Source organism: Rissa tridactyla, chromosome 4 (genome assembly GCF_028500815.1).
Source record: "Rissa tridactyla isolate bRisTri1 chromosome 4, bRisTri1.patW.cur.20221130, whole genome shotgun sequence".
Classification (NCBI taxonomy): Eukaryota; Metazoa; Chordata; class Aves; order Charadriiformes; family Laridae; genus Rissa; species Rissa tridactyla.
Genome location: NC_071469.1, coordinates 37,483,036 through 37,509,195, shown reverse-complemented (window position 1 = coordinate 37,509,195; position 26,160 = coordinate 37,483,036).

The window sequence follows — 26,160 nt, the reverse complement described above, 5'->3', positions numbered from 1 at the left end:
CACTGGCTGTACCCTGTTAGGAAAAAGCAGGAAACTAAAGGACAAGGATTGGATAGTGTACACTAAGGATAGCATTATCTGCTCTAAAACTATTGACAAAGTAGAAAAAAAAGGACTTGGAATGCTTATTGATAAACATATTAAATGATAAATCATGAGATGGAGTAGTGGTGAAGGAGTCAGCAGCAGGCTACCAGATTGAATTTAGGAAGAGGATGAACAGCTCTTTAAAAATCTATCCGAGATGGCTAGGTAGAAAAATTGCATTGTGGAGGATGCTAATCAGGAGTTATGTGCAGGAAATTTTACCCAGTGAAATATCCTCGGCGTCTCTGAAAACTCTCGACATCTTCCTAATTAAAAAAGTATTTAAAGAAATTCAAGGAATTTCTAGAAGAGATTTTGTTCTTATGGATAATGAATAATTTGCTAACAGCTATCAAGGTAGTAGTGGGCACAGTATAACTTCATTTTTATGTGCAAACAAACTACAGTCCCATCCGGTAGTAAAACAGTCAGCAGCCTTTCAGGAGTGATATATCAGATTGTACTTTTCTTTCCGTCTTGTCTTGTCTCTGCTTGAGTTAGGGGCTCCCAGCTCTTGCTGATTTCAGAACTCAGTAGGAACTAAGAACTGGGAAACACTACCTTTCGCAAGATCTCATGGCTCATCGCTCATGGCACTGGACCAACCCTGCTATGTGACATTCAAACCCTCTCCATTTATCACTCACGCTGAGGGTGGCTGACCCCTGATGCAGGAGATATACACATATATACAGCAAAACCAGCTTTGAACAGATTTGAGGAACAGAGCATTTAAAAGACAGATGCAAATGATAACTGGTAACTGTTTAAAAATACCTTATGGATTACTGGGGAAAAAAAAAAAAAAAAAAGAAAGAAAAAAAGAGAAAAAAAAGATGTTCAGCCATAGAAAAAAAACAGAAAATTTGTTTCAAAACTGAAAACTGTCCCAATAAGGAGTTAAAAGATTTTTAAATAAATAAATGAGGGGGGAAAATAAGGCATCGATTATAGTGAATAAAAATCAACAGTAGAATGCAGATAACAAAAAGGCCTAAAAACTCTGTTTCCCACGGTGTTCATAAAAATATTGTTGTTGGTTTTATAATATATCAGAAAAAATAGTACCTAGCAATGACAGATGTCTATGCAACGAATGTAAAATTATCAGTCTGCGGAAGAAGAAGAAGCATTCAACAAATAATTATGTTCTGGAAAGATGATACATTCATATTTTATAGAGAAGACTAAATGCTTTCCATTGGTAACAAGTAGGGAGGACATTAAATAGCAGCTATTAAATATTTTTAGATCTGTAGGACTGGAGAAGTTTATGCCAAAAAAAACATTGGCTAAGAAACTCCATGAACTACTGTTGACTTTTAACAAATCTTGAAAAAGTTAATATTGTGCCAACATCTTAAAAAAGAAAAGTCTACATGGCTCTAGCCTATATTGCTGACATGAATCCTGAATTAAGTAATGGTAATAATGTGATGCAACCAGTGAAGAATTGAAGGTGATAGCATAAAGTAGAGGAATGTGGTTGTGTGGAAAACAATCAATCTTCATCTTGTTTTGTGATGGTATTACAGGTTTGATTGTTAAATATACCCGCATCTGTTGTAGTCAGAATAAAAATCAATCTGTTTGCTTAGTGAAGATAAAATATAACAGATTACTAGATTAGAGTCTACAAGGAACAGCATGAATAAAATATTCCTAACAATAGAAAAGATTTTAGCCCAACACAAACAGGCATGGCATGAATAGTTTGAAGCTGATGTTATATAAATTTCTATTAGAAATACAGTTTAAAAGCTATGTTAATTAAAGCGTGGCACTATTTCTCAGGAGATGGTGAATTCTTTGTATTTGCAATCTTCAAAACAAAACTGGGTGTCTTTCCCAAATGGACAGTGTCTTAAACAGAAATTATGAGAATAGGACAAAAGTTAGGTGGCACTTCTGTTGATTGTCATGTTTATGGCCCTAAAATCTGCAAAAGTTTCTATTAAATCAAAAGGAATTTTGCCATTGACTTCAGTAGGAATAGTTCTTCTACATTAATAACCTCATATAAGGGGTAAGGATTATACGAGATAGAGCTAATGGCCAAATATTGAGCTGTTTGGATTTTGAAATCCAGTTATTAATTTCAGAAATTAAATTTTCTCCATATTTAAGGCTGCATATTATTATTATTATTTACAAGGTACTAACTTCTCAACAGCAAGACCTATTAGTAGAAGTAAAAATATCTTCTAAAGGCAGAAGAAAAGGCAGCCCCAGTGCACAAGAAATTTAAAACCACTCTGAAGAGAACACTAGGAAATATACGACCACGTATAATCCTGTACCAGCATCGGAGAACAGGCAATATATCTGCTAAACAAGGGGCCAAGGTGGCTGCATCAATGCAGATCAAACCTGGTATCTGACACTTGTGGCTACCTGTACTACCATCCTCTGATAGTCATGTGTCATGACCTAGCAGACCAGAGGATCCAGTCAATGAAATGGACTCAAAATATTTAGTTTGACAGATATTCTCTCACTGACTGTTCCCCAAATTTAACAGAGGTTTGATGAGGCATCCGAACTCCGACAGTTCTGTAAGTTCAGAATTCAGCGCTGATGCTGGGTCCTCACTTGGGTTATAAGACAAAACTTACCAAAGACAGGAAAAAATCTTTTATTCCTCTCTTCATCCTATTCAACCAAACTCAGAAAACTCTGTACGGATTTTCACAGTGCAGGAAGTAAGAGACAACTTTAACTAACATTTTATCATTACTTTCTTTTCATAATACTTATGGAAGAAGTAGTTGCTCTGTGCCAAATTACAGACCACTGTTTGAATGAAATCTCTCTACCTAGGGATTCTTCCCACCTCTTCATATATTTGCATTTATCTTCCAAATCTATTTTAATGAGCTCTATATAAAAATGAGAGCTCATACTTCTCGAGCCTGATGAACGGGTAATTACTGTTTTGATTCCCATGAGAGGTCTTTGAAAACCCATCTTGTCATGGAAGTTAAGGGCATAATGTTTTAATTGTAGGTAGGAGAGTGCTGGGATACTGCTTAAGCTGAGTATTTTGCCATGTAACCATTGTCCAAAATATCTTTACACAAATGACCTATCAACTGTGAAACAGCTTTCACCTGTATGTTTAAGAGAGGTTAGATTTTTCTGCCAGGGAGTCTTGATTATTCTCTCTCTGTTAAACTAAGAGCTGGTTTTAGTATTTCTCTGCTTCGTGAGTTTGGAATAAGGTAGAAAATAGCATGCTCTACGGATCAAAATTTAGGTCTGTACTTAATTGATGAGCTTCTGGCAATTAACAGGAGCACCTATGTAAATAAACACAGGAGGAAGTCACTCTTCCAATCTATTTTTTTAGTGCCTATGAGCTGCATTCAGGTGAAGACCTCAATCTTTTACTTCCCATTCAAAAGGGCCCTGGGATTCTCATGCTGCTGGATATGGGATCAAAAGATGCAATTACAGAAATCTTCCCCTTACGCCAGCTATTAGACAGATGATGTAATGGGTGCACCCACGGGTAATGGGTGCAGCAAATTCTGCCTGCCCTGAGGCACAGTGTCTCTGGGACCAGTGCTGCAATGGGAAAATTCTGTACAGCAGCAGTAGTAGCAGTGGAGTAGAGTGCAAATTTTCCACAGCAGAGACTACCAGAATTGTTTCAACCCTTTCTCCTTTTGAAAAAAAAAAAAAAAAAGACATTTTCAGGTCAGGGTCAGGCAAGAATTGGGAACAGAAACCTAGCCAAAGCAGGGATTGGGGGCCCAGCTTGGGAGGAGAAAGGATTCCAGCTGAGCCATACACATGTGACATAGCTCGTGGAAGAACAGCTGGAAGTGGAGCCTCCTACAGATATACAGTTCAGGAACTGATTGTTTTAACACCTAGTTTTTCCAGATCAGGTTGTATCATCTCTTGCATTGGGCAGATTAAATGAAATAAAACAATTTGAGAATTCATGTCAAATTCATGACTCCTGCCTAAGTGCCAAAATGAAAAAGATTATTCATTGTAAGCATTTTCTAAAGCAAATTTGAAATTTCGTTTCACTTCAAAATGCATCTATTTTTAATTTTTGAGGGCAATAACTTTTCTTTAAAGAAAAATGAAACAAAATGTTTTTCCTCAGATTAAAAGAAACCTTTTGGTTAATCCAAAATGAATGTTTTCCAGTTCGCATTTCAGGAAGAAAAGAAAAAATAATTTAGCTTTGGGTTGACTCAGGAGGTATATTTTTTCAATTTTTTTTTCAGCATCAAACCAAAAAAAGGTAGTTTTATTTGCCCAGTTCTGTACACAGATACAAATGGAGCCTGTGGGAGAGACAGGTGCTCAGCATCTTTGAAAATCAGGCCATTAAAGTAATGATTTTACCCTATTGATCTTAAAGAGAAAGGAAATTGTACAATGAATATATTTAGAGATGATACCAAAATAGGAAGGACTGGAAATAGCAAACATCAGAGGAGCTTAGAAAGCATTAAAATGAATACGATTTAATGTGGATAAATGTAAAATAATACACGTGGAGGAAAATACTATCTGGCATAAAATCAAAGGAACATTATACAGGAAGAACAGTAATGTGGAAAAGATTTGGGGTGAGAGATAAGAACATATTGGACATGAGGTTTCAATTTAATGACGTTGCACAAGTAGCAGATCTATTCATGAAAACAGAGAGATATGAATTAAGACTTTGATTTGCTTATTGCTAATGGCTGATGTAGGGTTCTATTTCTTATCATTAGCCAAATTCTCTGCTATTTGGAGAAGTCAATTTATACAGAATAACCTTCAATTTATTTTTTTGTTACAATACCTTTCTGCAAATAAATTCATCTGCTATTATGTTTAGTATGCACAGCAAGTGTCTTAGAGAGAATCCAGGAAATGATGACAGAAACAAGTATTACAAGGTGTGATCTATTCTGTGAGAGGCTAAGGGTTCTTCATGGTTAGAGCTTAAGGAAAAGAAGCTATGATAACAGTCTCTAAACGTTTAAATGGCAATAGTCCAAAAGGAGGGCGAGATGATTAACTGAGGTTGGAAATGGCATGTTAAGGAACAATAACTTGAAAGGGGAAAGAAATGTGTATATAAAAATTAAAAACAAAATGTAAGTCACAAGGACAATGAGATGAAGGAAAAATTTACCCTAAAGGTAGTTATAGCATCGTGTCTACACGTGCTTCAAAGGAGATTTGATAAAACCTTGAGGGCATTTACAGAAGACAAGCTTTCCATATAGGGCATTGGACCCTTCTACCTAGATGATCTTTTTCACTTGTTCCAGACTCAAAGTCGTTTGTGTTTTGCTACGCTTCTTTTAATTCTCTAAATTTCAAATACTTTTTTCTATTTGCAGGGCTGGCCAGAAGATGTGTATGGTTTTGCCTTGTTAATGTTTTCCTGATTCAAACTGATAAGGCTTGACCTGGAAAAAGAGAAGCGCAGGCAGGCTCATTTGGGTTTATCAGGTTTGGCATTTTTGCAGTGATATTCAGATACATCCTTGACCAAGTACAACAGGCAAGTGTCTGAAACCCCCAAGTCCAAGACTAATGGTTTCAGAACCTTGATGTTTCTGTTAAAAGGTGTCTCAGTTAATGACTCATTCTGCACAAGAGAAATGTTCCAGAGCTTCTTCAGACGCAAGAATGCAGCTCAGAACCAGTTACCTTCCATTTCACAGCTTCAAGGCCTTTTCTGCAACAGTGCCATTTTTTTTATTTTCAAATGAATATTGAGTTTCTGGAGAACAGGATGACAGTCTGAGATAAAAATGAAAAAAAGTAAGAAAATCTCTCCAGGTTTCTTCTCCAGCATGCCCCTGCTCAGTCCAAGCCTTGCCTGCAGGGATTTTAAGATGGAAATCACATGGCTAACATTAAAATCTTGTTAAAGGATTAGGGGCCACGTCCTGAGCCAGGTTAAATTGAATGCAGCTCCGTTGACTTCAGTAGAGTTTTACTCTTTCACAGCAATTGAGGATCTGACCATAAAAATGTCTTGGGCTGGTTTATTGCAGGAATGGATAGGTATGTTCACATTTGATTTCTGGCTCTAAGTTTTCTCGACCTGTTATAGTTGTCTAGTTCTTGATAAACTGGAATAAAAAATGACATGCAGAGTCAAATATTTGAAAGTACCTTAAAAGATAGGAAATGTAAGAATGTTGTCAGTGCAACACTGTGTTTTCTCATTTTCATGCATTGTGCCACACATTTTAATTGTGTGCGCCTACAAATTTTTTTCACAAAACTATTGACGCACCTTATTTATTGGCTGGAATGATGCTCCTATTCGATATTTCCTTTTATCTTTTTCACTCCATGTGTGGGTCCCTGCCTAATTTACAATCCTGCCATCCAAACTCTACATAAAATACACAAATTACTCATTTCTTCGTGAGCTTTTCCATAGTGACTCATTAACTATTTTTATGGCATCTTATGAGAAAAATAATATCATTCCCTTTCCACAGATGAGACAACTGAGACAGGAAAGGAATGTGGCCAGTTTGGGGCCACAAAGCAGATCAATGGCTGCCTGGAGCTCCTGACTCTCAGCTTGTATTTATTTCTACCCAAAAGGAGAGGGGTAGCCATCTTCACTGCTTCCAGTATCCGCACCGGCAGTCATGAAAGCTATTCCAAAATGCAGAACCAAAATACTGCAGTGGGGGCACTCAACCAAAGATGAACAGAGTGGTCACCTGTAAAAATATTATCTTAATGCTACTTATGGAATTTCTGGCATAGCAACAACTATAAACTTTTCAGGGTCTACAGCTGAACCACCTGGTCATACTCTGAGTTTATGAAATCTCCTCTTACTTTATATACTTTTTTCTCTCTACACAACATGATATGGGGCTTCCAGCAACAGGCCTTCTTGCAGCGTAAAGAATCTTTGACAAGAGCCTGGTTTTGTCATGTTAGAACTCTGAAAATAATGTAAATTTGTCATTATTGATGAAATGTGTGTTTTAATTACTTTTAAATTACATCTGGAATTTCTGAGTCTCTGGACTGTGCAAAAAGTGTGAAGTAATGCATAAGCAACCTTGCTTATACACTGGAACCTCAGGTCCTTCTATATAAGCAAGTTCCATCCTGCTTCATTAATAATATGCAGGAGAGATTCAGGACAGTTGATTTCACAGTCTATCAGACACACATCTCAAAGAAATGTTTGGTGTATTTGTTCCTGAAAACTGTTTAAGAAATTATGTATCTAAAATTTTTTTTTTTATATGAATACTTATAAAACTAAATTAAACCATATGGAAACATTATTTGTATTCTTTTTTTCATCTCAATATGCTATCTTTGTTACGGTAACAAAAAGTTGGACTGTCCCAGTGTATATCAGTCATCTGCTTGCTATAGACTCTTTTGATGTTGTGCATGATAAGATATCGACACTTCTCTGTGGCAGAGATTGAAGAGTTTCCCTGCAAGAGCACCCAGAGGAACCGCTCATTCATTTGATCACTCTTGTGTTGGATCCACCAGGATACTATTTTGTCTTAGCCTCCTTTTCAGAGTTTTTTTATGAGCTACTAAAAGAGACAAAGATATATTTAAAGACAAGGTTGCGTCTCTTTTTCACCAGAGAATATGATCTCTCCTATGTTACGAGTATGTGAGCGCTGAACGTCATGAGAAAGGCTGTGTTTACAGTACTTTTGGCTAGAACTGAAATGGAAATGTCAGAAGATCCAAGAGGAAGCATGTGCTTGGGAAATTTTCAGTCCAAAGGTGCAGATTAAATAGCTTTGGGACTTTTTCTAAAAAGCTTCTGGGCAAGCAGATGAGCTTTGAATGCTTACTCTAATGCCACATCTTGCAAGGTTAAAGCTGGAAGGCTGGAAACCAGGTTGTAATCTTTGGTCGCATTGATGCCCCCAACACATGAAAATGAATGTGATGTCAACTACAGATTTAGTTGTTATATGGCAACACAGTTTCTCCAGATGTTGCATTTGAACGATGAGTCTCTCAGTGTTGGATTTTCAAAATGGATATTCAGGAGTCCTCTAAACAGCTGTGCTCTGTCTAGATGGGCATCTTTTAATCTACCACATCACAATTCAGTTTGTTTTTTTTTTTTATCCTAAACCCTTTGAAAGGAAGGCCACATTAGACAGAAAAGACATTGTACCCCTCAGGTAGAGGAAAAGATGCACAGCAACCACCTTAGAAGCAGAGACACTAGGCAGATGGATGAACATATATACTCTTACAAATATCTGCTAACATAGCCCTGCTAATCTAAAGGTCAGAAAGCAAAGAGCAATCCAGAACATCAACTTGGTTGTGGATACTCCTCCCCAGAGGACATGTTTTTCAAGACTCTGTGAAATCAGGTTGGCAGCTTATGAAAGACATGATCTTGCTTCCACATGTCTCATGCAAAACCACAGGAAATAACACTCATGTTCCTGACACCAGAAGTCAAGACGTAGATAATCAAGTGCCATATAGTGCCTTACTATAAACTATAGTCAGGAGGCTTTGGCTAGTTATCTGTGGTCAAACAATATGTGTGAGCGAACATACAGAATATTTTTGTTCATCTGCAAAAACTGTTTCTTCATTGTTGCCATCATGGAGGTTTTTTTGATTCATCCTTCAATTAGCTGCTATTCTGGACACATTGTCCTTTGTGATGGCCAGCATTTACATTACAATCTTCCTACATTGGTACTCAATGCCAAAATGGGATATATACCTGGACTATCTACCCAGACCAATGCCAAAATGGGATATGTACCTGGACCATCTACCTGAACTCGTGCAAAGCAGTTGACGCTGTCCCACATGACATCCTTGTCTCTAAATTGGAGAGACATGGATTTGACCAATGGACCATTCAGTGTATAAGGAACTGGCTGGACGGTCACACTCGAAGAGTTGCAGTCAACGTCTCAATGTCCAAGTGGCGAGCAGTGACAAGTGGTGTTCCTCAGGGGTCGGTACTGGGACCCGTGGTTTAACATCTTTATTGGCGATGTGGATGTTGGGATTGAGTGCACCCTCAACAAGTTTGATGATGACACCAAGCTGTGTGGAGCAGTTGACACACTGGAGGGAAGAGATGCCATCCAGAGGGACCTTGACGGGCTGGAGAGGTGGGCCTGTGCAATTCTCATGAAGTTCAACAAGGCCAAGTGCACATGGGTTGGGGCGATCCCATGCACAAATACAGGCTAGGCAGAGAATGGATTGAGAGCAGCCCTGAGGAGAGGGACTTGGGGGCGTTGGTGGATGAGCTCAACATGAGCAGGCAATGTGCACTGGAGAAGAGAAGGCTCTGGGGAGAGACCTTATAGCAGCCTTCCAGTACCTGAAGGGGGCCTACAAGAAAGCTGGAGAGGGACTTTTTACAAGGGCATGTAGTGGTAGGATGAGGGGTAATGGCTTCAAACTGGGAGGGATAGATTTAGATTAGATATCAGGAAAAAAATATTCACTATGAGGGTGGTGATGCACTGGAACAGGTTTCCCAGGGAAGTTGTGGATGCCCCATCCCTGGAAGTGTTCAAGGCCAGGCTGGATGGGGCTTCGAGCAGCCTGGTCTAGCGGGAGGTGTCCCTGCCCAGGGCAGGGGGGGTTGGAACTAGATGATCTTTAAGGTCGCTTCCAACCCAAACCATTCTGTGATTCCATATAATATTGCTTCACCTCTTATTGCCTACTTATCCTTTTTTTGACCACTTTACACTTCACTTACACCAGCATAAACACACCAAAATGTGAAAGCAGGGCATAATCAGAACTAATTCTCCAATGGGCAATTTGCATTCTCACTTCTGCAACAGCTATATTTAGTAATTGTTAGAGAAAATAATAAAAAATGAAATGGCTGAACAAAAATGATTGAAGCCTTATTACAGCAAAAAGTTAGAATATTGTGTAGGGCTGATTTTTTAGAATATGTACCCCTTTCAAATTCTAAAAATGTATGCCTGTTTTAGACATTTGTAAGACATTTGGCAAGCACTGCTTAGAAGATTATAGTGAAATTTCATTTTAATGTTTGAAAAGCTTGGTTTAGGTCAGAAATGGAAACCTGTTTGAAGAGCTCAGCCTCTGCTGGGAAGGTTAGATCTCAAATCATGAAGACAACAGGAATTCATTTCTGGCAATTTCCACTAATGAGAACCTAGAAAAGACAGGATATTGTCAACTATGAATTACACGCCAAAGCCAAAGCTTGAGGTTCAGTTTAGTTGGTTAAACCCATTGCATGACAGTTACCTGTCCAGAGAACACCAGTTCTAACAGGTATTATTCATGCTTTAAAATCAATATATTTTGGGTATTGTCATAATCTCCCCAGTTCTGTATCCAAACATCTAAAACTCTTGCTATAGTTCCAAGACTAAAGGTGAAAGGCTCTACATATTCAGATCATGATTCTTCTTGCTATCAGTCACTTTTTGCATCATCCTTCTTTCTCAGGACTCCATATGAGCACTCTGGAAATCTGAGGGCTCCTAAAGAGAAAGGGTAGGAAGGAAGCTATTGGAAGGGACACAATGTGAGGCGTAGCTTCCTCTCATCCATCTGTAGCTATTGTGGAAAAGGTGAATGCCAGAAGATAGCCACTGGCTAGGGAAGCTTGAGAAATGAATATGGATGTAGCAGTATTGCCAAAGGATGGAGTGAGGTGCCAAGAACCTAGAGCACGGGTGAATACATAAGATCCATCTCCACACAGATGGTTCTGAACTCTGGAATCCAGCAGGTCTGAGTCTATTCTGCCACAGAGTAGAGAAAGGGTAAGACTCACCTGCACTGGAACAATTCAGGAGCCATTTCTGTGTGGAAATCCTTTGGGAAATATCGTCCCTTTAGCCTCTTCCCTAGGGTTTTTACTGCCAGAGGGGGCAATCAGGCCCAGACATATTACATACAGATTATCCACTTAATCTCATTTCAACAATTATTGGTATCTCTCCTGCTGCACTTGTTCCAAACAGACAAATGTATCTTCTTTGGATTGCTGCATAAAAGGGTGTCCCTTTTCACCGCGTTAAAACCTAACCTTCAAAATCAAATTTTCCTTATAAAATGAAAGGGAAATAGATTTGATGGAGGAAATTGCAACTAAATTAAGATCAGCATTAGATAAACAAATCCTCAAATGGCTGCTAGCTATTGATTTACTTTCTGAACTGATTTCTCTGGCTCAGAAACTCTTTCCCACGCTTGGTGAGGAATACATATTTAAACCCTAGGGTTTGGTCTACACTAGGGAAATTTCTCCCAAATTGTCAGTGGTTTTAGAAGTGATTGGCCAACGCAGTTTTAAAAGTAATTGGAATTGTTGTTTAGGCTCCACTGTGTTGGAATCTAAGAACAGTTTGGATTGTTTGGTGCTTCATCTATCCAAGGACTTGAACTGGCTTTTAAGGAAGAATTCAAGAGCCCATATTAAGAAGTAACGACACTCCCAGGAGCTCTGAGCAGCACTGAGCCTCTGAGTTCACAGCTTTCTGCATCGCTCCCAGTGTTCCTGGGATTTTTATCATATTTCACTGAAAGAAGAGGGGTTTTTTGAAACATGCTGCTCTTAGGCACCAAACTCATGCAACATTTGATAGGCACAGATTGCGAGTGTTTTAACATAGTGGAGGTATTTATGAATTTGTGTCCCAATAGATAACTTCAATCAGTAAGTAACGTTAAAAATGCACGAGCTGTTAGACTTCCTAGGTAATATTCTCAATACTATTGACAATAGTATGTTTCTGCATTAGGTCTTCAAGTAAATTTCTGTTTAAGTATAACATCTGTTAACATGCAAGCTTGAAACTTGAACCTGTAGCCACATTTCTTTTGGTGAATATTTTTATAATACGTCCTGAGTAATTTCATAGTACCAAGGATGACTACACACCGTGATCAAACAGTTGTTACTTTAAAAAGTCTTTTATTGTAAGCTCAGAAAATTTGTGGTATTAACAGCTTCTCTATAAAGAAAAATGAAAAAGAAAAAGCCCTCTGTACCTTCTGTATTATGAAAAGGACAGTCTTACAGTTTTGCTTTAACCATCCTGAAAGCACTTATGTAACTGCATTTTGATAGGCACAGATGCAAGGTTTCTATTAAAGCTGTATTTCCTGGAGGGGAGGCCCTTTTAATAGCAAAAAAAAAGTTTGTAGAGTAGGCATTTAGCTCTGCTTTCTCCAGTAGATGTCACTTGCAGTACATAATAATTCATGTAAAGAAGTCAGAGTACATAGAAACGCATTGCTTTCCTTGAAATATGCAAGCCAAATTAAAAAGCCATTTTAGTGCCCTGTGTATGTAGTAAGTTTGGCATTTGGTTTATTTTAACAGATGGCATTGAAATAACAAAAGGTAAAGCATTTTTGTTTCCAATTGATCAGTGAGGATTATGTCTCTATCTCCTGTAATTTGAAATAACAGAAGGAGACAAATTTACTTGTTGACACATGTGACGTCTGGGTCACACATGATCTAATATTGTATTGACAACTAGGATTTGGCAATTACCAGATTTACTCTAAAGAGAAAATGTATTATGTAATTATTTTTTATTTCAGAAGCATTAGCATTTTGGATGAAATTTAGTTGGGAAAAATTATAGGACACATATACCCCAACAGCAGAGCTGTTTTCTTGCATCAACAAAGGAGAACTTGTGAGTGTATTACACATTCAAGGGAGGCTGTCTTGCATTATAGTTGATTAGAGATTTAAGCAATATTCCTATATGATTTCCATTAATTTTTAATCTATTTCTTTTACTACAATGATAGTGTAACAACACTGTCTTCAGTCAAATCACTACGGACTTATGTACGCGCGAAAAACTCATCTTCGGGCCCTCAGTGCCTCAGGGATACACTGTGCCTCCATGATCTCAAGGTCACTGCTGATGGTGAATTATCCGCAAAGGTTCACATTTTATAGCTTACATCATTTTCCTTGTCTCTAACTGACATGTCAGCCAAGACTCTACATTATAGGAATTAGGCGCTAGTGGTTCACTTGCTGCCTGATCACAGTGTTTGATGTCTCCTGTTTGGAGCCATCCCTCCTCCACTCACCGTAGCAGTCCTTCTTTTCGTCAGGTACACGTGTGTTGTAACTGCTGTATTCATTTCCATTCCACCCTCTATTACATGGATGAGGTGACTAGGACACCCAGTTTTGGACTTTGGCCTTCTCCTTTTTCCTTCCTGGATTCCAATCAAAGATCCACAGAAAAATCCTAGTGCGGGTTAGTTTAGAGAGGGGGACATGAAATAGCTATGCTGTTTTCTCATCTTATTCCCAGCTCATTCCCCTATCTCCCTCAGGCAACCACACATAAACACAGTTTTGAGACTTTTCAGAAGGAATGTCTACCCACATAGGCAGGAACCACAGAGAGGTGGACATGAGTCCCCCTACTACAACTTTGCTCTCTCCCACAAGAGACTTGAATAATTCAAATGCGGATAAACCAGGTCCTGCTCAGGAAAAAGTTTGAGGAACGTACCATGGGAAAGTAGTGGAGATCATTAAAGCTTTGTCCCTCATCCCCAAAGAAACCTGGTGTACACCATAAATGGAACGAGTAAAAGCCCAGAAATATAACAAAAATTCATTTCCCCCCAAATGCAGCTGAAGTTGAAATACTTCATGGGAAACTCAAAACTCAGCTACTGCAAATTTGGTCCTAGTGAGAGCTACCTGCTGTCCCCTTTTTGTCTGACATAAGGGGAGGAAAGCAGGTGGGAAACAGAGAGGCAAAGGTGATCACGCAGAAAAAAAAACGCAAGCACGGGATCTTTCCCGTTAAAAGAGAACTTACCCTCCTGAACTTGGGAAGAGGCATACCTGGTATAAACCTAGATCACATACAGGGAGCCAGGTCTCCCTCTGTTTGATTTGGTGGTTCGTAACAGAGCTGTGGTATTCAGGTGGTCTAATATACATTTCCTGCTTCAGGTCACGTATAACATATTAGGTCTGTAAAAGTTTATATCCCCAATCGTAGGCCAGAAATTAGTATCAACAGACTTCAAGAAGGGCTCACAATTGACCAGTAGAGGCAGTCTGTTGGAAAGATTTAGAAAACTCCACAAATAACAGAGATGAGAAAGAAATCTGGGAATGAAGTAGAAATAAAAATCCTGATACAATTAATCAGGTTCCTGGGGACTGCAGGGACTTATGCTCTTTGGCTGCATTAATTGTTGCTTTTTTTATTATTATTATTTTCTTCAAGAAAAATTTGCCAGAAAATAAAAACAACTCAACCCTTTGGAACTCTGACCTGACACAGGCTGCTGGTATTCTTCTGCTGAACTGAAGAATGGTCTGTAACGCCACCGACCTATTTTCATACGTAAGGCAACAGCTACTCTGAGCTGAGCCCTTCCAGGACAACCACATTTCTTCTAAGCAGCATTCAGATTCCATGGTGATGGGTGCAATGTAAGTCTAAAAAGCACAGAAGAGTTTTGGTATTTATTTCCTTTGCTTATAGGCACACACTTACAATTTTGACAGTAATTTCTAGTATACAGAGATGGTAATTTCTCATTTAAATGTAGATGTTGTGCTTTACTGAAGGTGCAAGAGGTTATAAACAGACAAAACCTGCAGTATTATATAATCTAAAGATAGAGGTTTGAACAGGGATTACAAAGTTAATGTACTGGGCATATAATGGTACCCCTTCATCAGAGAATCTCCTGTTCTCTTATAATTCCCTGTCGGAGCACCACAAAGCTATGTATTGTGAGCTTCGTATTGTAGATATGGAGGGAGGCAAACAATTCACCTCTGATAAACCTGGCCAGTCACAGTGAGAGAGCCAGAAGAAAATCTAAGACTCTTGATTTCAAGCTCTCTGCTATGGCCACGAGATAACTTTCCCTTTTGCTCTTCCTAAAGAGAGATTCATTTCTCTCCCCACAGATTCTGAAGGAGGAATGTTCCTGAAAGGGTAATCTGGCCTTTTACATCCCCAAGTGACTCTTTCAACTTATCTGTTGTTTATTCATGCTGAGGAATACACAGATTTAAAGAATTTATTGCAGAAAACTCTCTGAATTTATACATGACACATACAGGTATCTTTCTGTATTGTGATGGCACGAGACACGTCAGCTTCTGACAAGCTCATCTGGGGGATTGGGGAGGACATGAGGTTATCCTGTTCCTAAGTTATTCGACATCTGGGTTTCTCCTTCTACAGTGTTTTGACATGAGTTAATTGCCAGCTTCATTCATGTGAGTGGATGCTTTTAAAGGCAGCACTGCAAGAAGTCATGTGCTACTTCTTAAAGAACCAGAATACCCTATACCATTTCCAAATTGACATCCCTGCTTGGGTTTGCTATACGTATTGGTAAATGTATATATTTAGCTTCACTTGACCCAGAGAAGCTTCATCTGTCACGCCAAAGAGTGAGGATGTCACACTGGATGTAAAGGTCGTTGAAGGAAGGGAATCAGTCGGTATATTACAATGAGTGTTAAGTAATCAAAATATAAACCCTTAGTAAAAACAAACACCCTGGAGTAATTTTAAGCAGGCAGATTACTTCTGGCAGTTCTGCCTTTTGGTTCTGTCTTCTCATCAACATTTTAAACCATTCAATTTCAAATATCCGCAGAACTCACAAGTAAGACAGGAGTTCCAATACTTTATCGATGCTTACAGCCAGAAAAATGAAGAAGCTCTGATTTAAATGGTCAGGCTGGCCATCCTTCAAGCTATCATTCTTTTAAATCCCTGTGCTCCGGCAATTTGCTACGAGACTTGCAACTCATCTGATTCCCACTTTGGAGAACTAAATTCTCTAAAACAAGTAGATAACCTCCACTGGCTGTGATTTTATGACAGTACTTTGATTAGCAGGTGATCCTTCTACTGAAGTCAAGTGAAGTAAGTAATTATTCTATTTTACAGTATTGCTGTTCAGGTATTGTCGACAACTGAATTTTTTGTCATACTAAGCAACACAACACAGGAGATTGGATGCTCAAAGGAAACTATAATTCTCTTGGGGGAAAAAATTAAAAAATGATATCTGGTCACTTTATACATGGCAGGTCTCCAAGTACATGCTGAATTGCAAAAATATAACACATTCAAAAAGAATATTTATGTGTCCCTTCTCTCCTACATGTGCGGTATTTTTCTCCCGTGTCACAAAAACTGTAACCACAATTTACAAGTATATGCACAATCAAATTGCTATTGATTTAGCAATGCCTTTCTTTGGTGTCCCTTGCCTTAACCCCATTTATAAAGCTGTTTTGCATTATTTCAAACTGTCAATGATTTGTGACTCATGAATATTCAAATCTAATTTGCACTTACCTTTTTTGCATGCATGCTTACTTGTAATATGTCTCATTTGCCCTTTGTTTTGTGTTTATTTGCAGATTGTTTAGTCAAGTAAACTCTGTTTTTAAAGTAATAGCGTCTAGTTAAACACAAGTTGTGCAGTCCTCAACCTGCTACAGTTTTATATCACTGTGACTCCATTACGTTCGCTGGAGTTTCTCCTGCTCAAGTGAAGAGAAGAGAATGAGGTCCATGAACTCTTCCTGACTGTTTTCGCTCTACCCCTGAGTTCACATCAACATTGTTTAGCGTGTTTCATTGGAACAGCAACGGTTTTATTCAGCATTTTATTCAGAAAGAAATATCAAGACTAAACCCTTGCATCCTAATGTTCGAAGCTTTAGGAGAGTTCAGATCTTCAGATTTGAGTAAAAATTAAGAATTTATTCCTCTAACTTATAAGTGTTTACTGGTAACACTTTGTTATCAAAGGAAAAAAAAAATACTTCATTTGACTTCTGTTTGTGGCTGTGGTAAATCTGATAGAATAATTCCCCAATCTAAGAATACTGATATAACAATATACCCTTTCCCAGGAAACAAGAAAAAATCCATCTAGAAATGTAATAACTGTAGCACAGCGGGTCCAAAATCCCGTTCTTTGTATGCTTGTTAACCTTAAAAAGTCCATTGAACAGCTAAGTGCCCAAGGAAAGCAGGACTGAGATCTTTGCATCGTTTCTCCCATGTATGGAGGATTATTTAATGAAAGCAATGCCTCTCTCAAATACTAAGAATCTTGCTAGATGGTTATTTTGGGAACAAACAGTTACCATGAACATATTGGCTGCAGACAGGACCTTCTTCAATGAGTGAAATCTGGAAACAACAGCAAAAAGAAATTTACTTTTGGATCAAACAATATCATCTTACTCGAGTATCAAAAGCCACTTGCCAAGGGAAGTGATCTGAAGTTAAACCAGGGCCGGGGGAAGAAAGGCAATTGATGATTTTCCGTAATGTTTGAAAGCTGAAATTAACCTACAGTGACAAAACTGGTTATGTTCTTGGGTTCATACTGCAACCCTATTTACAAAGCAGCTCTAGGGGGTTCAGATGGCTCTTGTTTTGATCATGTTTGCGATCATGTACGTGAACATTAAAGCAAGCGGGATTTTTCTTTGAACGAGTATTAGGTGAATACATTTCCTTTATGAATCAAATCCTGCTCTTATCAAATGGAACGGGGGCAGTATCAAGCTTTGGATGAATACCTGTACCAAAGGCAGGCATGCAGACACAGACAGGAATATTGCTTGGGCACTTTTACTATTCATTTAGTCTCCTGTTTAAATAATTTCATCCAACCTATTGGGAAATAGAGCAAGTGTGATGATAGGTGACCAGTGACACATCAAGAGTAATGAAATGAAAAGCCCAAATGAACATATTGTGAATGACTCTTAGGCTGGAAACTGTTTGCCTAAGCTACTCATGGTGAATATTTTGAAGTAAAGAGCACTTTCCCTCTGAGGATTGATTGTACTGCCCTGATCTGATGTGGGGTTCCCAGCTGGGAATAAGAGATCTGAGCCCAGAAAACGTGGCCGCGTTCATCCAAGAGTTCATTTCAAATGAGTAGTTTTATCAGCTCTTCCATAAAAGAGAAAACTATTTCAAATGTTTATTTTTAGCTTTGCACATGAATAATAGAAATAAGATGATCTGAGAATTTAATGTAAAGGGATTTTTTTAAAAATATCTCATATATAGGTTAATAACTCTATGTAGCTTAGCAGGGCTTTTTGTCAGTGATGCCAGGACCGTGCTTTCAAATGGCATGTCTCAGCTGTTGTGAAGTCCAAGGTAAAGTCATGTGCCCTCAAACGCCCAAGAAATAGTATTATCCAGTATGACACATGCCTAGATATGTCTTATTGTGATCATAATATAGCCTCAAGGTAAGACTACAGGACAATCACTTGTGTGCTGTTTTTTCAATGCTGTTTATGTTTATCTACATCAAAGAAAAGCTTCTTCTAGAGCTATTTATGTCGTTGATCAATAGAACTATTAGTGATGGTTTATAAATGCTTAAAAGACAAGTTTTAAATTTAGCATGTACTTTAAAAATGAAATCTATTAGTACATTAACTTGATCATGTTTCATCACTGAAAAGCCTCTTCATTTTGAAAAACACTTTTGAAGAAGCAGAATGTACCACCATGACACAAGAGATACTTAAAGTGCCAAACAAAACCCATGGCTGTGAATCACCAAAGTATGAATTGAAGAACTCATATTTTCTTGTGCTGAGGCCTTACTACGAGGGTGGTGACTGTCCACATTCACTATCAGTAGGACCCGGAAAGCTGAGTACCTCACACAGGCAGACTTGGCATCCTGCAAAACCACCTTGCAGAATCCTGCCCTGTGTCCTTCATTCATGTTCTCCTTCAGTCAACAGGACTTTGGGACACAGGTTTGGGCTTGAAGGTATTGAAGGCTGTCAGCATGGAAAACGTTCTTGACAGAGATTCACAGCGCTGAGGTCTTTTGCCAACTTTTGGTGTGTTTTGAACTTTTGGTCCCCCTAATAGGCAAGGCCCTTCTGATGAGTGAGGATTAAAACCAGCAACATCTCGGTGTCTGGTCTTTCAGACCTACTTTTGTGGCATACTGACAATTGCGGGACAATTTTCTCCCTAATGTACTAACATTAAAGTCAGTGATGATACTGCACAGGCGAGTTTTGCTCTTTGAGTTTATTGGCTAACTGTGATGGGAAAAACGCAGTGAATGGAGGTATGTAAACACAGTAAGTTGGTTAAAGGCACACTTTAGACATAAGGTTCGTTGTTTGGAACTAGGAGCAGTCTCTGCTCTTTAACACCACTACCAGGGAGAATATACCATCTAACTGTCCATGAATACAGATACCTAGATTCTTTTATTCCAACATGGAAAACCTTGTGATGTCTGAGAACTTGTTAAGCCTAGATGTTGTCCCTCTGCTTCCTCTTCATCAGTCCTGTGGGGGCCATTTTCTCCTGCGAGAGCTGGAGAATTCCCTGCAATGTTACTGCGAGTCATCCTGCTCAACCTGCCAAGATTCAATTGGAAGAATAAGATTTTCAAAATGACGAACAACAGAGGGGAAAAAATAAAATGAGAACAATCGTAGAGGGCTTGCCTTCATAAAATAGTATGTAATAAGTAATGTGTGTTCCCTAACTTACCTTGTACCTGAGTTTCATTGCCTTGCATTAGTGAAGTAATTAATTTAGCAGGAGAGATGAAAGGAGCCAAAGAGATGACAGCAGGCATGTGTGAGAAAGGAGTCAAGTGTAGGTCTGTAATGGTGGGCAGTGGAAAAGTGTTTTCGACATGCATTTTGTAAATCTTAAGAGAGTGTAAAGGAGTGCATACAGAGGAGTGGGAGTTGTGTCTTTTCTGCTATTTCATCCATGTTTGTGTCCTGAGCGTCTTCTGATAATAGGGCGGGCGAAGTCCTGCAGTCCAAGGCAACATGCCTAATCCTCTTGCGTAGCTGCGACCGCTTACAGTGAGGGGTTAAGCTAAAAACCCCTAAACTAAAATGTTTCCTGCCTGGGTAGAGAATATATATGTGTGTGCTTCTTTTTAGAACCAAGGCTTCTTAGGGGAAATGCTGTATCCAAGGGCTGTTTCGTGAGCTGGGAGTGCTGTACTAAACCTCTGGGGCAAATGTTTGCATTGAATTGTTGAAAGAGTCTGAGATTGGCAACGCCACCCTGCCCTTGGCTAATGAGCCTTCCCCGAGAGAATATCAAGTGCAATTACCTTTCAGGGAATAACAACATACCAAAGAACCATGGACCCTGCAGAGAAAAACGAAACACACATTCGTAGGTAGAAACCACTATGAATCAGCATTAATTATCCAATAGAGGGAACGGGGTTGCAATAAGTCTCGGTTCCTGCCTCACACCATAGATCACAGCAATTGTGAGCTACTTATAGAAAAAACACTTGCAAAGTTCAGCCTGCCCTAACCCCCCTCCCCTCCCGCCTGCACTTCGGCACTCGGGTTGTGGCTGAGGGCTAGGCTTCTGGGACAAGCATCCCGGCCCCAAGTCTGGAGACAACTGGGAGAAGCGATAAAGGGGGCTGGTGGCAGTGAGGGACTCGGGAACCTCAGCGGGACGGTTAATCCAAGTCAAGGATTGACTCAAGGTTTCCCCTGTGCCGACGTGGCCCAGGACACCGCGCTTCCCTCAGAAGTCCTTCAGGAGGTCGGGCGGGCCGGCAGCCGCCCGCCTTCGGCTTCAGAGCCGGGAGAACTTCGTGCCCCCGCGGCTGACCGTCCCGGCCAACGCAAAAAGGGGGGACGATCCCGGGCCACTGAGTTTTGCTGCGCACATTCCTAGGAAGGACACCGAGTGGGACGAGGGGAGAAAGCGGAAAAAGCGCGTATTTTGGGGTTGAGGAGTTGGAAAAACACGTGAGAGTGCACGTCCAGCGCTAGAGAGGTGCAAGGGGCTGCCGGCCGCCGCCGTGACCCCCCGAGCCTTGCGCTTTTCCGCCGGGGCGCATCCTCCCGCGGAGGCAGGGCTGCCCGGCGGCGGGGCTCTGCGCGGCGGCGGAGCGCAGCGTCCGCTCAGCCTTCCCCGCCAGCCCGGCAGCGGCGGATTTGCGCGGCCCGGGGCGGCTCCCCGGGGAGCCGGGAAACCCCGCCGCAAACTCTTCGGACGTGAAAAAAAAGCGCGGGGAAGGGCCGGCTGCTTTGCTGAAACAAGGCACACATATATTGAGTTTGTCAGGGATCATAAAATGTGAATTGATTATTCAAACAGCCATTGATTATAAAAGAATGCTTACTGCAGCAATGGGAAAGGTTAAAAGGAAATTGACCCTCTGCGTACGTGACATAAAGTCATTAGGTAAATGAGATATTCATACAGGGTGTAATCAAGGTCATGCTAATTTTATTTGCGGTATTCAACTCAAATCTCGAGCTGCGTTTGGGGGCAGCAAATTATCCCCGAGGGAACTGAAACGCCAGGTAGACCCCAGGTGCTGTAAAAAAAAACCAAAACCAATAACAAAAACAAAAAACACGTAAATAAAAGCGAAGGAGGGCTGCAAATTGCCCCGGAGCCCCGTGCCCGTGGCGGGCCCCATCCCGAGACCCCGGCGCGATGGCGGGAGGGGGGTGCCGGAGCCCGCGGAGGAGCGGCGCGGAGCGGCGCGCAGGATCGGGCCTCCCGAGGCGGGGGGAGGGGGGGGGTCGCACCTCGCTGCGCCCGGGGTCGCCTCCTCTGAGCCGGGGGAGAGCTAGGAGTGCAGACAATGTCAAAGATCCGCGCCTCTCCCAGATAGGACGAGAACGTGTAAAAAAATTAGATGTATTTATGCACATATTTATCCCCTCTAATTATAGAAATTAATCCTCTTACTTATGACTAAAAGGTAACGTCTAAGGCGTCCCTTTGATGTTTAACAGCATCATTTGTGGCTAACATTCCAACTGATTAAGGAATAATTGTTGTTAAATGCTTTACAAGTGGATAGTGTTTAATTGAGAGGCATTCATAATTTTACGGCTTACCACAAAATGAAACGTAATTAAAAACGCAGGAATTTCCAACTGATTTTATTCCAATTATGTTTATTGTTCAGACTAATTACTGCACAAGATGGGGTACTTTTCCCCATCTCTAAATGGCACACGTCTCCCGAATATACCCTTGCAGGTTTTTCTTTTCCAGGTACAGGCTTGGGACGGCTTTCTGCAGCCCCCGTTCCCCCCACCCCACCCCCCCATTATAATTAAATGCGCCAGCCTTTTCTTCTCTCCTCCATGCAACACCTTGGGATGTGAGAAAGTGATGGCAGCTCTCTTCCCTCGGAGCTCGAAGTAATTGTAGAAGGGCTGATGAATTTCTTGAAGAAACATTTGCCACACACTGAGGAAACCATCTCCTAGCAGGATTTTACAAACCAAAGTAAACAAAGCACCCCAGGGGCGATTTCCTCCTTTTGCGCAGCTTACTTCTCAATTTACCTCAGAAGGGATCACAAACACACACAAGAATTACAGCAGAAATCATACTTGGTCTGGGGAAGATATTCCGGATGAAAAGAAGCAGAGAAATTGGAAGTGTTCAAAGGAAGGGACGGTCATTAAAATACCTGCCAGGCGCGCTGCCGTTCCCCAAACCAACCTTGCCTTCTTCCCCGTGAACTCACATATCTCTTCAGCATCTCTTTAAACATACATATCCCTAGGAAAAAAAAAAAAAAAAAAAAAAAAAAAGAAAGGAAAACCACACACACACACACTTCAGGTCCATCTTACCAACGCCTTTAAAACAACCTCATCCTTCCGAAAGGGGTGGGGAATAAAGTTACTTGGCTAATTTCACTGTTTGCTCGATCGAAGAGAGTTTAGTGTGTGAATGGATTTATTTATTCCTGAGTTTTTCCATCCCTCAGCTGGGGACTCAGAGAAAATTAGAGAGGTGTCTGAGACCATGCTAATAAAAAAAAAAAAAAATCAGCGCTTACGGTTAAAGAGAATAATCAGACCGGGTCAGAGCCTGATAAAATGGGGACGAGGGGGGCAGCAAATGCCCAATACCGCTTCCAATTTGCCTTTTTTCCTTTGGGCTCCAAACCGTTAAGAAAGGATCACACACATATTTATTGCTTCTTTTGTCTCCTTTCTAGCAGGATCCAACCCCCCGCGCGTGTGTGAGCGGTTCGGGGGGCTGTTGCTCTCTTTGGGAGGGTTTCGGCATTCACAGGTGTGCTTTGCCTCGTCTCTGCCTCCCTGTACAGTTTCTCAGTTCTCCTGAAGGGTTTAATCTAGGTGCGAGGGTAGAAAAGTATTTAAATTCTACTGGGGAAATAAGGGGGGGGGGGGGGAATTCCCTCTTATGGCAAGTTAGAAATAGCCCAAGCTTTCCAAAGGGATGTTTAAATTGGACTTAATGGAGCAATATCTCCACTTTTTTTTTTTTTTTTTCTCTCTTCAGCTATGAGTCCTGAATCCTTTCATTAAACTGACATAGATTTCCAGAGATGGGGAAAAGGAGGGGGTATCTGGGGTGGACATTTTATGTAAATGAGCAAATCCGAAATGTATTACAAATCCACTGTAATAAAACTGACAGTTTTGACAGTATTGACAACATAAATATATGTTGGAACACAGCACTTTCAGACACTTAACCGATGAAGCAATAAAAAGATTCGACTACAATATTTCAAATAATCGACATTGATGTTTTGATACATCATTTTTATACCTCGAATCGATCTATCACTCTGTGACCGGTCAATTTTAAGTAAAAATCTGCTGCAATTATTTACGCTATTGCCAATGACGACCTAATAACTGTTTTCAATTAATTACAGCAAAACTAAGCATTATGAGGACTAACCGGCCGTATATTCCATTGTACGGTCCCTTGCATCTCTTGTATGGAGAGCAAACACATATATGTATATTGCATTCTCTTTGTGGGATCAAAAGAAAGACGTACAAAGGCGATCACAATCTTTTTAGGGGGTAGGGGGGAAAATCCCTCTCTTTCGGGAACACACCGCGGGCTCTCATCACGCACTTCTAGGAAACACGCTATAATATTTTGTCAGCTCTTTCTCTATGCAATACCAAAGCGGGCTCCTAAGATTATTTTTTTATTATTATTTTTTTTCCTTTCTCTTCGGGCTGCGCGCTGAATCCCACTTCAAACAATGGGCCGAGCAGCTCTTGCAAAACAAAAAAAAAAGGGGGGGGGGGTAAGATTCGTGCTTCGAGTGATCGCCTGTGTGTTGCGAGACTCTCCGTATCATTTCAAAAGAGGTAGGAGGATATTGTTCTCTCCGGACTGAGAACTCTAGTGTAAAAATGAGAGCGCTCCTCTTCTGGAGTTTTATAGGCAGCTGGAGAACAAAAGTGAATATTTAGAGGGAGCGAGAACAGAGAGCTCTGAGGAGAGTTTAGAGGCTTCTCGGATGCTCTGATATTGCACTAAAGCGATTTAGTTTGCCCTAACTGTCCTTTTTGTTACGGTGTCACATTGGAAAGATGGATTTTGTTAACGCTTCGGGCTTCTTCGAACAAATGCAAACTAGATTTTTAACTACCCTGGTGGAAGCGCGGCGTTAGTGGGAAGCCCCTGACAGGTATTTTTCTCCTTCTGGTTTACGATGGAAAGAGGCACGCCGGCCGTTTATGGGCTTCACTTTTACAAACCTCCCAGCCCGAGACATAAATAAAATAAAAATAAAAATAAAAGCTCAGCTCCCGTCTAACGCCAAGCGCCCAAAAACCCCCGCGGGAGGCGGAGGTGCGGAGAAGGGGCTCCGCGTCCTGCACCGGGAGGCTCCCCGCGTCGCTCCGCGCAGATCCACGCAGGGCCCGGCCTGCCGCGGAACGCGGCAGGCCGGGCCCTGCGTGGATCTGCGCGGAGCGACGCGGGGCGGCGGGACCGTGTTGGAGCCCCGCCAGATAGCGCTAGAGGGCTGCCGATGGCTCCGCCGCACCGGGGGAGAGGCATCCCGGGGAGGGAGGGAAGGAGGGGGGGGGACACACACATCCCGCAAGCGGCGGGTTAGAGCCCTGTAGCCCCGGGGGAGGGGGGGGGATAAAGGGAGTTCGGGAAGGGAAAAAGCCCCCGGATCGTTCTTGCTTCGTGGTTTTGGTGTGTTTTTTTTTTTTTCCTTAAAAAAAAAAAGGGGGGGGGGGGAGGGGTGGAAGAAAGAGAGTTAAAAGAGAAGTTAACAGGTAAGTAAATGAACCTCCTCCTAATCCAGCTCCCAAAGATCTCAGTCATACCTCAGTCGAGGTCAAGAAAAGTTCACCCTGATGGGCTACCATTGACTTTCTGGGCTGGAAAGATTTTTCGAAAAAATAATAGATTGCTGAAAAGTGAAGTATACTATTGGCAGGAGGGGGGGGGGGGTCAGGGTGAGGAGCTAAATGAACCCAGTGATCTGCAGAAGCTAAAATGTGCATGATTTCACAGGGGCACCCGAGATGGGACCTCGAAGGTCCCTGCAGCTGCGGGAAGTCGGAGGCGAATCAAAGTGGGCTGAGACGAATAAAAAGTGACTCAAGTTGTAAGAACCAACCGTAAAGGCAAAGGGAAGTGTGGTAAAGAGCGATTTTGGGGGTGGGAGTTTGAACTGTAGCATAATCCGGATTGTAAAAAGGAAAAGGTACTATTTACACCCCACACTTCGCCTTGCGAGCAAAACAAAAAGAAAAAATCCCGTGGATTTTTACCACGGAGTCATGGTGATGTAATCCCGCGGCCACATTTTACCAGGCGTATTGGTTTCTTCATTAAATATGACACATTTCCTAGAATGATAGTTCAAGATTAAATGCCAGTTCAAATATTCAAAATTTTTCATCCTGTCCCGCGATATCCTTAGCCCGTCCATGGGAAGTTTTGCCTGCAAATGTAGCCTATCTGTTTCCGAACACAATGGCATCACCCAAAAATACTTGAACTCAAAGCACAAACAAACAAACACTGAATAAAGTTACAAACAAGATTAAGGTTCAAGTTATTTGTCCCTGTAGCAAGGCGTCAATTGTTCTAACAGATGTAGGGACGCTAAGAGGATTTAAACCACGCGAATTTAATAAACCAGATTAGCAATAGGTGCTTTCCACAAATGCTAGGAACCGTAAAGTAAATCTATCCTAAATTACCCATCAGACCGGAGCATCGCCTACAAGGAGTGCAGAAA